Source organism: Oncorhynchus mykiss, chromosome 19 (assembly GCF_013265735.2).
Source record: "Oncorhynchus mykiss isolate Arlee chromosome 19, USDA_OmykA_1.1, whole genome shotgun sequence".
Classification (NCBI taxonomy): Eukaryota; Metazoa; Chordata; class Actinopteri; order Salmoniformes; family Salmonidae; genus Oncorhynchus; species Oncorhynchus mykiss.
Genome location: NC_048583.1, coordinates 42,221,888 through 42,235,373, shown reverse-complemented (window position 1 = coordinate 42,235,373; position 13,486 = coordinate 42,221,888). Strand labels below are relative to the sequence as shown.

General features: G+C 39.7%; 1 long non-coding RNA gene across 1 annotated transcript; it reads right to left on the bottom strand.

Annotated features, from left to right (window-relative positions):
* Window positions 1–4,895: 4,895 nt before the first annotated feature.
* On the bottom strand, window positions 4,896–7,118 carry LOC110497895. The gene is made up of 3 exons (XR_002469738.2): window positions 6,787–7,118; window positions 5,801–6,304; window positions 4,896–5,688 (listed from the first exon to the last, which is right to left on the bottom strand). It is a non-coding gene; the product is annotated as an uncharacterized LOC110497895 (long non-coding RNA).
* Window positions 7,119–13,486: the final 6,368 nt, after the last annotated feature.

Here is a 13,486-nt window from a genome sequence, read left to right as displayed (position 1 = left end):
GAGTCATGATATTCATTTCTTGTTGCATCTTGAGACAAAATGGGAAAGATCGAATTGCACGATTGAAATAACTTCCAAAGAACTATGAGGAAAATCCATGGACATTTAGGTCAAACTAGCCATCTTTAGCTACAGTGAAACTGTGTCATAAGTGCATGATGGTTTTTGCGACTGCACTTGAAGAAACTTTCAAATTAATTTACATTTTCCGAATTGATTGACCTTCAAGTCTTAAAGTAATGGACTGTCATTTCTCTTTGCTTATTTGAGCTGTTCTTGCCATAATATGAACTTGGTCTTTAACCAAATAGGGCTCTCTCCTGTATACCACCCCTACCTTGTCACAACACAACTGATTGGCTCAAACGCATTAAGAAGGAAAGAATTTCCACAAATCAACTTTTAACAAGGCACACCTGTTAATTATCTCTCTCTATATATACAGTGCTGTGAAAAAGTATTTGCCCCCTTCCTGATTTAAATTTTTTTGCACATTTGTCACACTTAAATGTTTGAGATCATCAAACAAATGTTCATATTACACAAAGATAACCCAAGTAAACACAAAATGCAGTTTTTAAGTGATAATTGTGTTTACTAAGGGAAAAAGGCTATCCGAACCTTCATGGCCCTATGTGAAAAAGTAATTGACCTCCCTTGTTAAATCATGAATTTGCTGTGGTTAATCACATTTTTTGGAAAGCTGAGTTCAATTTCACTAGCCACACCCAGGCCTGATTACTGCCAGACCTGTTGAATCAAGAAATCCCTTAAATAGAACCTGTCTGACAAAGTGAAGTAGGCCAAAAGATCTCAAAAAGCAAGACATCATGCCGGGATCTAAAGAAATTCAGGAACAGATGAGAAACAAAGTAATTGACATCTATCAGCCTGGAAAGGGTTACAAGCCATTTCTAAAGCTTTGGGACTCCAGCGAAACACGGTGAGAGCCATTATCCACAAATGGAGATAATTTGGAACAGTGGTGAACCATCCCAGGAGTGGCCGGCCTACCAAAATTACCCCAAGAGCGCAGCAATGACTCATCCAAGAGGTCACAAAAGAACCCACAACAACATCTAAAGAACTGCAGGCCTCACTTGCCTCAGTTAAGGTCAGTGTTCATGACTCAACCATAAGAAAGAGACTGGGCAAAAATGGCATCCATGGCAGAGTTCCGAAGCGAAATCCACTGCTGACCAAAAATAACATAAAGGCTCGTCTCACTTTTGGAAAAAAAACAACTTGATGATCCCCAAGACTTTTGGGAAAATATTCTTTGGACTGACAAGACAAAAGTTGAACTTTTTGGAAGGTGTGCGTCCCGTTACAACTGGTGTGGAAGTAACACAAGCATTTCAGAAAAAGAACATCATACAAACAGTCAAATATGGTAGTGGTCTGGGGCTGCTTTGCAGCTTCAGGACCTGGACGATTTGCTGTGATTGATGGAACCATGAAATTTGCTCTCTACCCAAAAATCCTGAAGGAGAATGTCCGGCCATCATTTTGTGACCTCAAGCTGAAGTGCATTTGGGTTCTGCAGCAGGACAATGATCCAAAACACACCAGCATGTCCATGGCTTAAAAAAAATAATTAAGGTTTTTGAGTGGCCTAGTCAAAGTCCAGACTTGAATCCGATTGAGATGTTGTGGCGTGACCTTTAAAAAGGCGGTTCATGCTCGGAAACCCTCCAATGTGGCTGAATTAAAACAATTATGCAAAGAAGAGTGGGCCAGAATTCCTCAACAGCGATGTGAAAGACTCATTGCCAGTTATCGCAAATGCTTGATTGCAGTTGTTGCTGCTGAGGGTGGCACAACCAGTTATTAGGTTTAGGGGGCAATTACTTTTTCACATAGGGTCATGAAGGTTCGGATAGCTTTTTTCCCGTAATAAATAAAATAATCACTTAACTGCATTTTGTGTTTACTGGGGTTATCTTTGTGTAATATTTCAATTTGTTTGATGATGTGAAACATTTAAGTGTGACAAATGTGCAAAAAACATTTGATATCAGGAAGGGAGAAAATACTTTTTCACAGCACTGTATTTAATATAATTTAAACGTTTGAGGGGCTGGAACTGGTTCAGGGAACAGAACTAAAAAATTTAATATAGCAAACATTTTAGAGGAACAGAAACTGAACTCCGAACTAAAGTGATCTGTACCATTCCTGAACAGAACCAAAATTTTAAAAATCATGGGAACCGTTTAATAACGTTATTTTACGTTCCAGGCATTTTTTTCTAGTCCCCACAAAGAAACGTAACAAGGCGTCTATGCAAAGCCCTCCCTCTGTCACCCACCTTTGACAGTGTGTGCTCCTGTAGCCTACTGATGTTTCAAGAGTGATTAAAAAAAATCAAAGCATATACAAGATGGCGCCGGTAGACATGGCAGCTCTGTTTCTAGCTCCAAAGATTCAGAAATTAGGAAGAGAGAATTTTTATTAGAGAAAAATTGATTAACATTTTCAATGCTAGTTAAGGATACTATAGTTACTACAAAAAGGTAAGTGTTTTTATTTAAATTCTGGTGCCACTCTGCACACACAAGCTTGTTCGCTTGCTAGCTTGCTCTGATCCAACGTTAAGCCAACTCTCAGAAGTTGAAAGACATTCAAAGTTCCATCATAGAGGCTGCTCCTCCATAGGTATATTTATGTGGGCCTAATTCAGATAATACACTTCATAACAAGATGCCCAGCACTTCAAGCCAAGCCTCCTCCTCCACTCTCTCTCATTCTCTCCCCACCCTTCAAAATATCTGTTACATTGGACAGGCAAGTGTCGGACACGAAATGTATGTAAACAACTATAGTTTGCTCGCTCTATAGCAAGCTGCTCTAGCCGCACTGATTTTTCAAGTAATTTAATGTCGAGCTAAATGTTAAAAAAAAATGATTTTAGAAGTTTAAAAAGAACATAAACTAACATTATTTTTGGGAGTTTAACTTAGGAAGTTAAAGCTTGGTCGCAAATGGGTCTTCCAAATGGACAATGACCCCAAGCATACTTCCAAAGTTGTGGCAAAATGGCTTAAGAACAACAAAGTCAAGGTATTGGAGTGGCCATCACAAAGCCCTGACCTCAATCCTATAGAAAATCTGTGGGCAGAACTGAAGAAGCATGTGCGAGCAAGGCCTACAAGCCTGACTCAGTTACACCAGCTCTGTCAGGAGGAATGGACCAAAATCCACCCAACTTATTGTGGGAAGCTTGTGGAACGCTGCACACAACTTTTGACCCAAGTTAAATAATTTGAAGGCAATGCTACCAAATACTAATTGAGTGTATTTAAACTTCTGACCCACTGGGAATGTGATTAAAGCAATAGAAGTTGAAATAAAACAATCTCTCTACTATTGTTCTGATATTTCACATTCTTAAAATAAAGTTGTGATCCTAACTGACGTTGGACATGGAATTTTTACTAGGATTAAATGTCAGGAATTGTGAAAAACTGTGTTGTATTTGGCTAAGGTGTATGTAAACTTCCGACTTCAACTGTATAAACAGTGTTTTCGGAAAATATTCAGACACCATTACTTTTTGCACATTTTGTTACATTACAGCCTTATTCTAAAATGTATTCAATCGTTTACCCCCCTCATCAATCTACACACTATACCCCATAATAACAAAGCAAAAATATGTTTTATTTATTTTTTGCTAATTTCTGAACAGAAAACTGAATATTTCATTTACATAACTATTCAGACCCTTTACTCAGTACTTTGTTGAAGCATCTTTGGCAGCGATTACAGCCTCAAGTCTTCTTGGGTTTGACGCTACAAGCTTAACACACCTGTATTTGGGGAGTTTTCTCTCTGCATTTGGGGAGTTTCTTCTCTGTAGGTTTTTTAAAAACATTTTAATACATTTGTGACTCACCCCCTGAATTTGGTTTTATGTAGCAAAATTTGAATCTCTGTTTTTTACATTGAATAAAAGTAGAGGCTCAAGAGCTACAAAATGGTATATCATACACAGCATTTTTGAGGAACAACGGGAAAGTAATTCTGCTTTGAAAGTTGATATATTTGTAAATTCACTTTTGAGAAAAGGGCCTTTGAATGTTTTGGTACCTACTCCTTTGTATACATCCATTCAGCATTGTTCACACCCTCTTAAGCCATCCCCACCCATCTCTTTAAGGATTCACATGATGTCATGTGCTAAAGACTAAAAGTGGTAGTAGCCTACAATAAGGAAAAATTCCAGGTAAACAGAAAGTGTCCAGATATAAATATTAGATGACGCTTACCCTGATACACTTGTCTAAATTGACGGGTCGTGTGAAAGAAATGCTAGAACCCCCAGCCACACCCAGTGGTGGAAAAAGCACTAAATTGTCATACTTGAATAAAAGTATAAATCATTTCAAATTCCTTATATTGAACCAGGTGGCACAATTGTATTTAAAAAAAAATATATCATATTGATGGATAGCCAGAGGCACAATGTATTTAAGTATCAAAAGTAAAAATATAAACCATTTCAACCTCTTTATATTAAACAAACCAGACAGCAAAATTGAATTATTTTTTATTGATGGATAGCCAGTGGCACACTCCAACATAATTTACAAACGAAGCATGTGTGTTTAGTGAGTCTGCCAGATCAAAGACAGTATGGATGACCAGGGATGTTCTCTTGATAAGTGTTTGAGTTGGACAATTTTCCTGTCAACATGTAACAAGTACTTTTGGGCGTCAAGGAAAATGGATGGAGTAAAAAGTACATTATTTTCTTTACAAAATGTAGTAAAGTAAAAGTTGCCAAAAATATAAATAGTAATGTACAGATAGCACAAAAAAACTACTTAATTAGTACTTTAGGGTATTTTTACTTAAGTACTTTACACCACTGCCCAAATGCCTTCACACCAGTACATTAGCATACTTTATGTACTGTTACACATGCACTTATCACATAGTATACCATACATAAGTTAAGGGCATGCCTGAGTTGAAACCTGAGTGAGGTGCACATGTACAGTATATAAAACAGATGCATGCGCCATATATTTAAGTGGTGGACACGTGATACGAACACATGATATTGTTGTGTTATGTCACAAAATCATGTTACGACCACACATCAATATTCATTTTATATATCAAATATTTTGCTAAGTCTTGCTGAGTGGATGGTCTCTACAGAACGTGTAAATGGTACAGCCAAAGCCAAATGGTTACTTGCATAGTAGTAATATCAGAAATAGTGTCAATATAAATAAAATATACAGTATGTACAAGAACAACATCAATAACAATAGTGATAGACGAGGTTGTTATATGCATACAATCAGGGGTAAAGTGGCTGAGCAGCAGGATAAAGAAAAATATCAGCAACATATGGCGTGAGTGTTAGGAGAGAGTCATGTGAATAGAGGCACTGCTGATGACTGGTCCGTCCAAACCATGCATGAACAGGGGAATATTCGGAGAACCTGTTTCTGTCCTACCCTTGACTTTAGTGTAGAGCATGTGATGTCTATAGCCTCTTCGTCGCACAACTCCCTGATCTTGTCAAAAATATTGTCTAGCTGTGTCCAGTCCAGGTGGTGCTTTTACAGGCAGACCATCTATGGGAGGAAGGATGTCAGCGTTGCGCAGCAGCTGAAACCTGGTCCCGACAGTCCGAACGCTCCAACAACACCAGGCTCCAGAGCATCGAAGCTGTAAAACAGAGAATGACAAAAAAAATCAGAAGACATTACAACCCTGCACAACATCAAGTCACCTCCCAAGTTTAGATAAGAGTAACCTCATGCAAATACATTTTATTTACCTGATGGGCTGGCACTGCTTGATCTGTGGCAGAGGCCTGAAGTAGGGAGTCAGGTGTTGTTGCCAGCCATGGCTTTCCACCAGCACCGTACCATCCTCCAGTCCAACCAGCTGTGGGATGTTGACCCGTCACAGTGCTGTCCTTCACAACCCCAGCAATCTCTAACAAAGTGTACACTCTGGTCTTTCTGAAGCGCTGCTTGATGAGGCCGAAGCAAAGTCAGGGGCAAACTTGGTGTGGCCTGTGATCAGGAAGTGAAGGTCCAGACTGTGGTGGAGCTTGTGCATGGTCCACCAGGCAAAATACCAGAGCACAAACTTGTTCTTGTTTTGGCCACTGCAGTTATTACAATTCAGGTCAGCAGTGTTTTACCAACTCCGTAGTTGGTGAAGAAATGGTGCATGTAGTTGATGGCTGCGCTGCTGCCTTCTTTTGCTTGGGCCAGCTCTCTTTTGATGACTGTATGACTTGTGGATTAGTCAGGCGTGTTCTACTGATTTAATGCTGAAAGACAAATTCCAGATACAAATATTTTAGCATTATTATACAATAGATGCGAAACGGCATTCTGATAACATCACTACACACAGTTCATAAAGGTAATACTAGCTACTGTAGCTAGCCAGCCATCTAACGTCAGCTGGCTAGCTAACAGCAAGCTTTAACTAGCAATACAAACCGATTGTCAGCTAACATTAGGCTGTAACTAGCAATGCGAAATGGCATTCTGAGAAAACATCACTAACGTTACACACACTTAAATTAATGTTAGCTAGCGAGCTAAAAAAGTAACTATAATCCCAATCCATAGAATAACGTTACTAGCAATACAAACCGATTGTCATAGCAAGCTATAGTTAACCAAAAAAGGTATGTTCATTGTTCAATGGCTGGATGGCTAACAGCAAGCTTTAGCTTGCAATGAAAACCATTTTCAGACAAAATTAGAAACGTATAATATCTGAATCTGTAGCTAGATTTTTTACCTGTATACATTAATGAAAGCTTAATGGCAGACTGCAACCCCTTTTATAAGACACCCTGTGTTGTTTCTGTTTAGTTTACACAGCTTATTTGGTCCGTTGTGTTCCACTGATTTCAAAACGTGTCCTTGTCCAGAAAGTTGTCAATCACACCTTTTCCCCATGACCTTTGTCGATAACAGCTGATAAATTCATGCCAGCAATGTTATTGAGAACAGTAACAACATATTTGCAGTTCTCCATAGCTAACATAATATCTTTCTAAAAAACTGCAGTAGAAAGGAGTATTAACGCATTACAAGCAGCTCATTTTAAAGACAAAAGACGCAACACCGCAGACCAATCCAAACTCATCTCTCATCATGTCCCGCCCACTCATCATCTCAGCCAATCTTGGCTAGCGGGAAGGTTGCCGACCTTTTCTGTGGCTAAACCAACTAGGCTCGTAATTTAATAATTGTATTGGTATTTACAGATGATATACACGTTTGATATTAAGGTACATGAAAGTTCACATGTTCGAGAAGGCAATTCTGCCAAAAAAACACATTTTGATAAAAATATTATTTTTACATTCAAAAGGCTCTCCTGTGAAGTCGTGACTTGGGACATACGCCTAGTTTCCTGAATCGGGTCACATTTGCAAAAAAAAAGAAAACGGTTTTCTCTTTGTCATTATAGGGTATTGTGTGTGTAGATTGGTAAGACAAAATGTTTTATTTAATCCATTTTAGAATAAGGCTGTAATATAACAAAATGTGGAAAAAGTCAAGAGGTCTGAAAACTTTCCAAATGCACTGTACACATTTTTGCATATTCATATATATATTTTTTTTTACAGAAATAACTTATTATATAATTATATAAGTATACTTTCCGAAATGCACTGTATAAATCATTGGGTGGAAGCGGACTGGAAGCTTTAAAGTTGTGTAACCTCAGAAGGCTGGTGGGAGTTTTTTTGAGCCCCAGCCGCTGTGACCCGCCATGACGTCATACATACCCAACACACAAACACCTGCTTAGACATAGGAACTAACTAGGCAATGTAGAGTACGAAGCCTTATACAGAGTATTTCCTGTCTAGACATGCTTCCTTTTCAATTGTTCATCTTGTTTCAGTTGTTCAAGGTGGAAACCGTAACATGTTTCAATGCACAGTATGAAATTGTATGACTTGATGTAATCAGCTGTATAATAAAGCTGTGATTTACTATCCTTGCTTGGAACTGGTTTCAACATGATTATTATGTGGTTGCAAAGGAACACCATTATTGATTTCACACGTTTTCCAAGGGATTTACCCTTTCAGCCTACTGTGCCCATTTGTAGTGGCAGGGCCGGAACTGGAGTCGGAGGCCTGGGATGCCTGTCCAACCTGAATATAGTCTGAACACTGCCTGAATTCAACATGACCAGAGTTGTTTGCACTTCCCAACTCCATGGCAACCCTGTGGAAATAGGGGGATAACCGTTCTGCAATCTGGCCTGGTGAGGCAGCTGGGCTTGCCCACTGACTTGGGTGCCTTACACACACTCCAAGAGTGTTTGGTTAATGCTTCCATGGCTCTTGAGGAAAGGTCTTTGTGGGAAAGAATAGGCTTTTGGGGATTATTGAGAGCATACACAGATTTAAAGCTAACCTCACAATTTAATCCTACTGGAACACTCTCTACGAATATTGCAGCTCATCCCTTAACTCCTCAAGTCCATCAATCTATTTGTGTTTTGCAGCTCTATCTACATTGCAATTTACTATAATTGTTAAACTGTCTACACAGTTCTTAAAAGAGTGGTAGTATGATGATTGCAGACTAAGGTACGAACACATGGCCTTGTAAGAAATTGCTGTCTCACTAACACCAGCTTAAGAAAATAAGCGACAAGGCCCGTCTATCCCTGAGTTTGACATGCCCATCTCCATAGACACAATTGTGTCCCCTAGTGCATTTACTGTGTATTACCTCAATAAACAAATACCTCTGTCCTCTACTGTCTTGTTCATGCGTTTATTAAATAGGTCTAACTTGTTTGTTGAAATATTTGATGAAGTAAAGAGATATCTGCACCTGTAAATAAGAAAATACTGTAGATCATATGGATAAATGCAAAGACCTAATCTAACGGCAGTTTGTACTGCACAAATACTGAGATGATGAATGAGAATGATCCTTGTTAAATGTAGTGAGGTTACATTTGTTCTGGGAAGATAATCAGACTAATCTAATTCCCTACAACCTGAGAGTGATTCAGTGTTCTGGAGAGACCATATGGAATTGTCATTCCACTGGATTCTGTGAACTGTTTCTTTCCAGGAGGACATTCACAAGAAACACACCTCCCAATAGAGAACACATCAAGATACATTTTCAAGCATATAATGTTCTGTCAGCCCAAGTTAGGGGTGTGGTGGAAACTGGTTTATCCATTCAATTTGTATGATCTGGAGACAGCATAACCTGTTATATGAAATAAAGAAAACTCAATTCAAAAGGTCTCACAAGGGAAATGTTTTTTTGTTCCTCTGCAGTCAGCAAACCATATATCAGGCACCCTATTATATATGTCAGAATATAAGATCCTTTTCACCATCTTTGCAATAGTGATGCCACTTTGGTGGAATTTCTCTGTAAAAAAAATGTAATGTTTTCTTGTGTAAGGTAATGTTTCAGTTAAGTGATGTTAGTGCATAATATTATTGGTGTAAATGAATGCCATTAAGAGGAACAACACATTTGCAAGAAGCATCAATATTCTCTGATGATCCTTATGAACCACTAAGCACCATTCCCAACAGAGTATGCATCCTGATGAACTGCTCATTTCTGGGACAAGTGCACAAAATACAATGTAAACTTTCAGTGTTTATCAAACAATCCCAAAGTTAATATATATTTGTACAGCATTTGCTTGTGGAGGAAATCATCTTAATTTAATGATTTCCTCTGTGAGAACAAACTGTTGTCATTGTCCACATTGTGTTGTATACTGGTTGAACACAGGGTGGCAGTCTAGTCATATCCCTAAAATGGATGTCAATAGGCAATGAAAATAATGCAAAATATATACTACTGTATACTCTCTCTATATATATACTATACTACAATTAAGACTTAAAATGTGAAATATACTATAGCCTAAGACAGAATGCATTTCTGTCAGATACAGGAGGCTGATGAGGGCACAGTAACAGTTCAGCTCACTCAGACCAACAAAAACAATCAGATCTTGTTGTCTGGGGCAGCGGCATTGTTGAGAGTGGTTCTGTTATAGAAGAAGCCACCTCCAGCTCATGAAACTCATGTTCCTCCCATAAATAGCCCAGAGTCAGTCTGAGGCTCCCTGGGGAGTACCTTGTCTATCTCTGTACTGGAGTAGACAGAGAACAGCCCAACTCCATCCAGACCTCAACAGCAGCAGAGCCCGCTTTTATTTACCTCCACAGAGGTAATCCATCCTATCAGCGCTAATACACCATAATACAGATTCCTTAGCAAATGAATGAATAACACAAAGAGGCTGATGCCATGGACAAGTTGTGTCATGTGTTAAGGTCTGGAAAGCAGTGCATACTGTGTTGAGTTACAGCTCGATCAATGTCCACTAACTCATACTGCGGCCCAGAAGAGATATTATGAATGATCCATCAATAATCCTATCTAGCTGCCAATACCAGGCAGGACTGGTCAGTTGTTGGCCACAGAGGAAATTATCTGGGCCATTTCCACTCTAGGTAACACCCTTGGGGTCGGGAGGCATTTATCAGAAGGTATTGATTCCCTGTTAAGTTGTCCCTGGGTAGACAGTGATCATGGGAGAGAGCTCAGCCTTTTGCCTTAAGCGTCAGCATGGACAAATTGGTTTAATTAGGCTTGCCCTCTTTGGAGGATAGAGGGGCATTGTGGGTTATATACAAGCATAAGTTGTGTCGTTTGTGGTAAGTCGGATCAATATGTGAAACAGGGGAACTGTCAGACTGAGGTGGAGGGTCAGCGTGGTGCTGCAAGCAAGGGTAGGGAGATGGCTGACAGGTTTCTTCAATGGAGTGCTTAGCAGTCATCCTCCGTGTTAGTGGATAAATACCAAGCACAAGACAGATTTGGTCTTTGATCATGGGCTGTTAATGATTACACAAGTAAGATATAAGCTTAGAGAATTATAACCCATGGAAATCTCCACAAGTGTTAGGGAATCCCAATAGGGATGTAGTATAACAGCGGCCAGTATGGCAATCTTGAAGATGAGGACTCATGGACCTGGACAGTCTTTGAGGAGTCGAGGGCTCAGTGCTCGGTTCCATTATAAAGACATGAGGCCATACCACACTATGACCTTTTTATTACACAACAACACAGACATTACTTTCTCAGTGACACATGACCGTGGCTTCATTGTGGTCACTTTGAACAGCAGGCCAGAGGAGAGTCATCAAAGCCAATGTAGAAACCTTCCCTCTATGTGTTTTATCTACCATGTGACGTTAACTGTTCTCCCTCTAGTTGCATGATAACAAATGGCTGCTATTGGCATGTTATGTAGACACCATTTAATGAGTGGTCAAGTAGGAGATACTCATGACAACACTTATTCACTTGATCAGGCATTCTACATGCGTGAGGAAATGGGCCAACCATAAATACCCAGAGTTTAATGAGAATGTCGAGCCAGTAGAGGAGGACTGTGAGAGGCTGATTTAAAGCGACATTAGTCCTGACCTGGGAGGGCAACGTGCTCGGCCAACCATCTCCATACTGCTCTGGGCACCAGCTAGGGGAGAAATCCTAGCTCTAAGATTGCCAATCTCCCAAATCATTATTCTCATTAAGGACAAATGACAGCGGCTTTTACAGAGGGCTCCTTTGAGGCTTCCCAAATCCCTCCCCTGATCTCTCACTCTCTGGTGACCTCGACCTTGAATCACCAGAGTGAGTGTGTCATGCCCTGGCCATAGAGAGACTTTTTATTCTCTATTTTGGTTAGGCCAGGGTGTGACTAGGGTGGGCATTCTATGTTCTTTTTTCTATATTTTTGTATTTCTTTGTTTTTGGCCGGTTCTCAATCAGGGACAGCTGTCTGTCGTTGTCTCTGATTGAGAACCATACTTAGGTAGCTCTTGCCCACATGAGTTTTGTGGGTAGTTGTTTTCTGTCTCTGTGTCTACACCAGACAGAACTGTTTCGTTTTCGTTCTCTTGTTATTTTGTGGTCAGTTTAAATAAATTATTAACATGGACACGTACCACGCTGCATATTGGTCCGATCCTTTTTATTCCTCATCCGAAGAGGAAGACAATCGTTACAGAGTGTTGCCTTTCCTACCATCAGGGTTCAGTGGGTTTTGGTTGATTTCCCTTCCATAGATCCCCTTTAATGACCCGTGGGGAGAGTGTCTGTAGGCTGCGGGGTCAATGTTGGGCTCAGAAATCTTGCGTGGGAGTAGAGTAGAGACACCTGCCACTATACTGACTCCACAGTAGTGTAGGCCTATATCATAATGCTGGTGTATTTCAGGGAGAAAACTGCAGCCTAACCAGAAACCTCCAAAATGACTGTACACAGATAATAGAACTGGTGGGTTGTCTGTGGATACTGCATAGTAGATTGAGTTTTCGCAGCGCTGCAGTAGTAAGGTGGGTTTGATTAAGTGGCAGAACTCCCATGGGACTTGCTCATAAAATGTGTGTCGAGAGAAGACACTTGAAAGAATTCTATAGCTTTAACATGTAGCCTATCCATCCACCTCTATTTTATCTCGGAGCTGAGAGAGGTCAATGAGAAAAGGTGGTTCTATGAATTTCATCTTGTACATGTAGGTCTCAGTTTTTACAGTGAAGATTAATGGTGGAGGTGGTCAGTGAAGAATGGCTCGATCATTCTGTGCTTTTCTTTTTGGCCCTTTGCCTACATTTTACTCTCACTTTACTCCTGCTTTCTTCAAAGAGAACAGCTCAAAGAATTTTCTCCTTTTATTGTATCACTCCTCTTATTTCCCCTCCTTATCCTTGTCTTCATTTAAGCTGGGAGAGTTATGTAAATCAATGCAGGCTTATCTCTCACAGCTACTTTGGAGATTTTTGTTGTTGTGCCAAATGTGACTGTTTTAGATTGTATTAGAAGAATGGGATCAGAATCAATAAGCAGCAGACAAAAAGTAGTAACTGAGTGGCACTGGTTATTGACCTTTTTACGATATGGTGCTTTTAAAAGGAGTATTGAGGCAGCTTTACAGTTAGCTATAAACTGTATTTATTTTTATTTTGGTCGTATCTTCGGAGGGGGAACTGCAGCCAACAATCTCTTACCAACTTGATCACTATCTATGCATGGACAACTTGTCTGATTTCCTGAAATAGCAAATTATTCACTTGTTTATTTGTGTGAGATGGCAAGTTACCCTGGTCTGTATCCCCTAAAACTGGTTTGAAGAGATAAGATGAGTATGAGGAGACAGGCAGGCACCGCAGTAACACAGTAGTATCCAGGCTGAACTGCATGTATCTGAGAATGGCACATAACATCCAGATAAGGAAACTAGATCATGATTGCTCTATACTATAATGCATTAACTGTATGCAAATGAATTAAGACACTAATTGGTGTAATTAAAATGTCATTATCCATCTGTAACACCTGGAGGAAAGTGCATTCCCATCCCGTCATACACTGTAAATAAAACATTGCTTCTTTTCCTCACTGTTATTGAC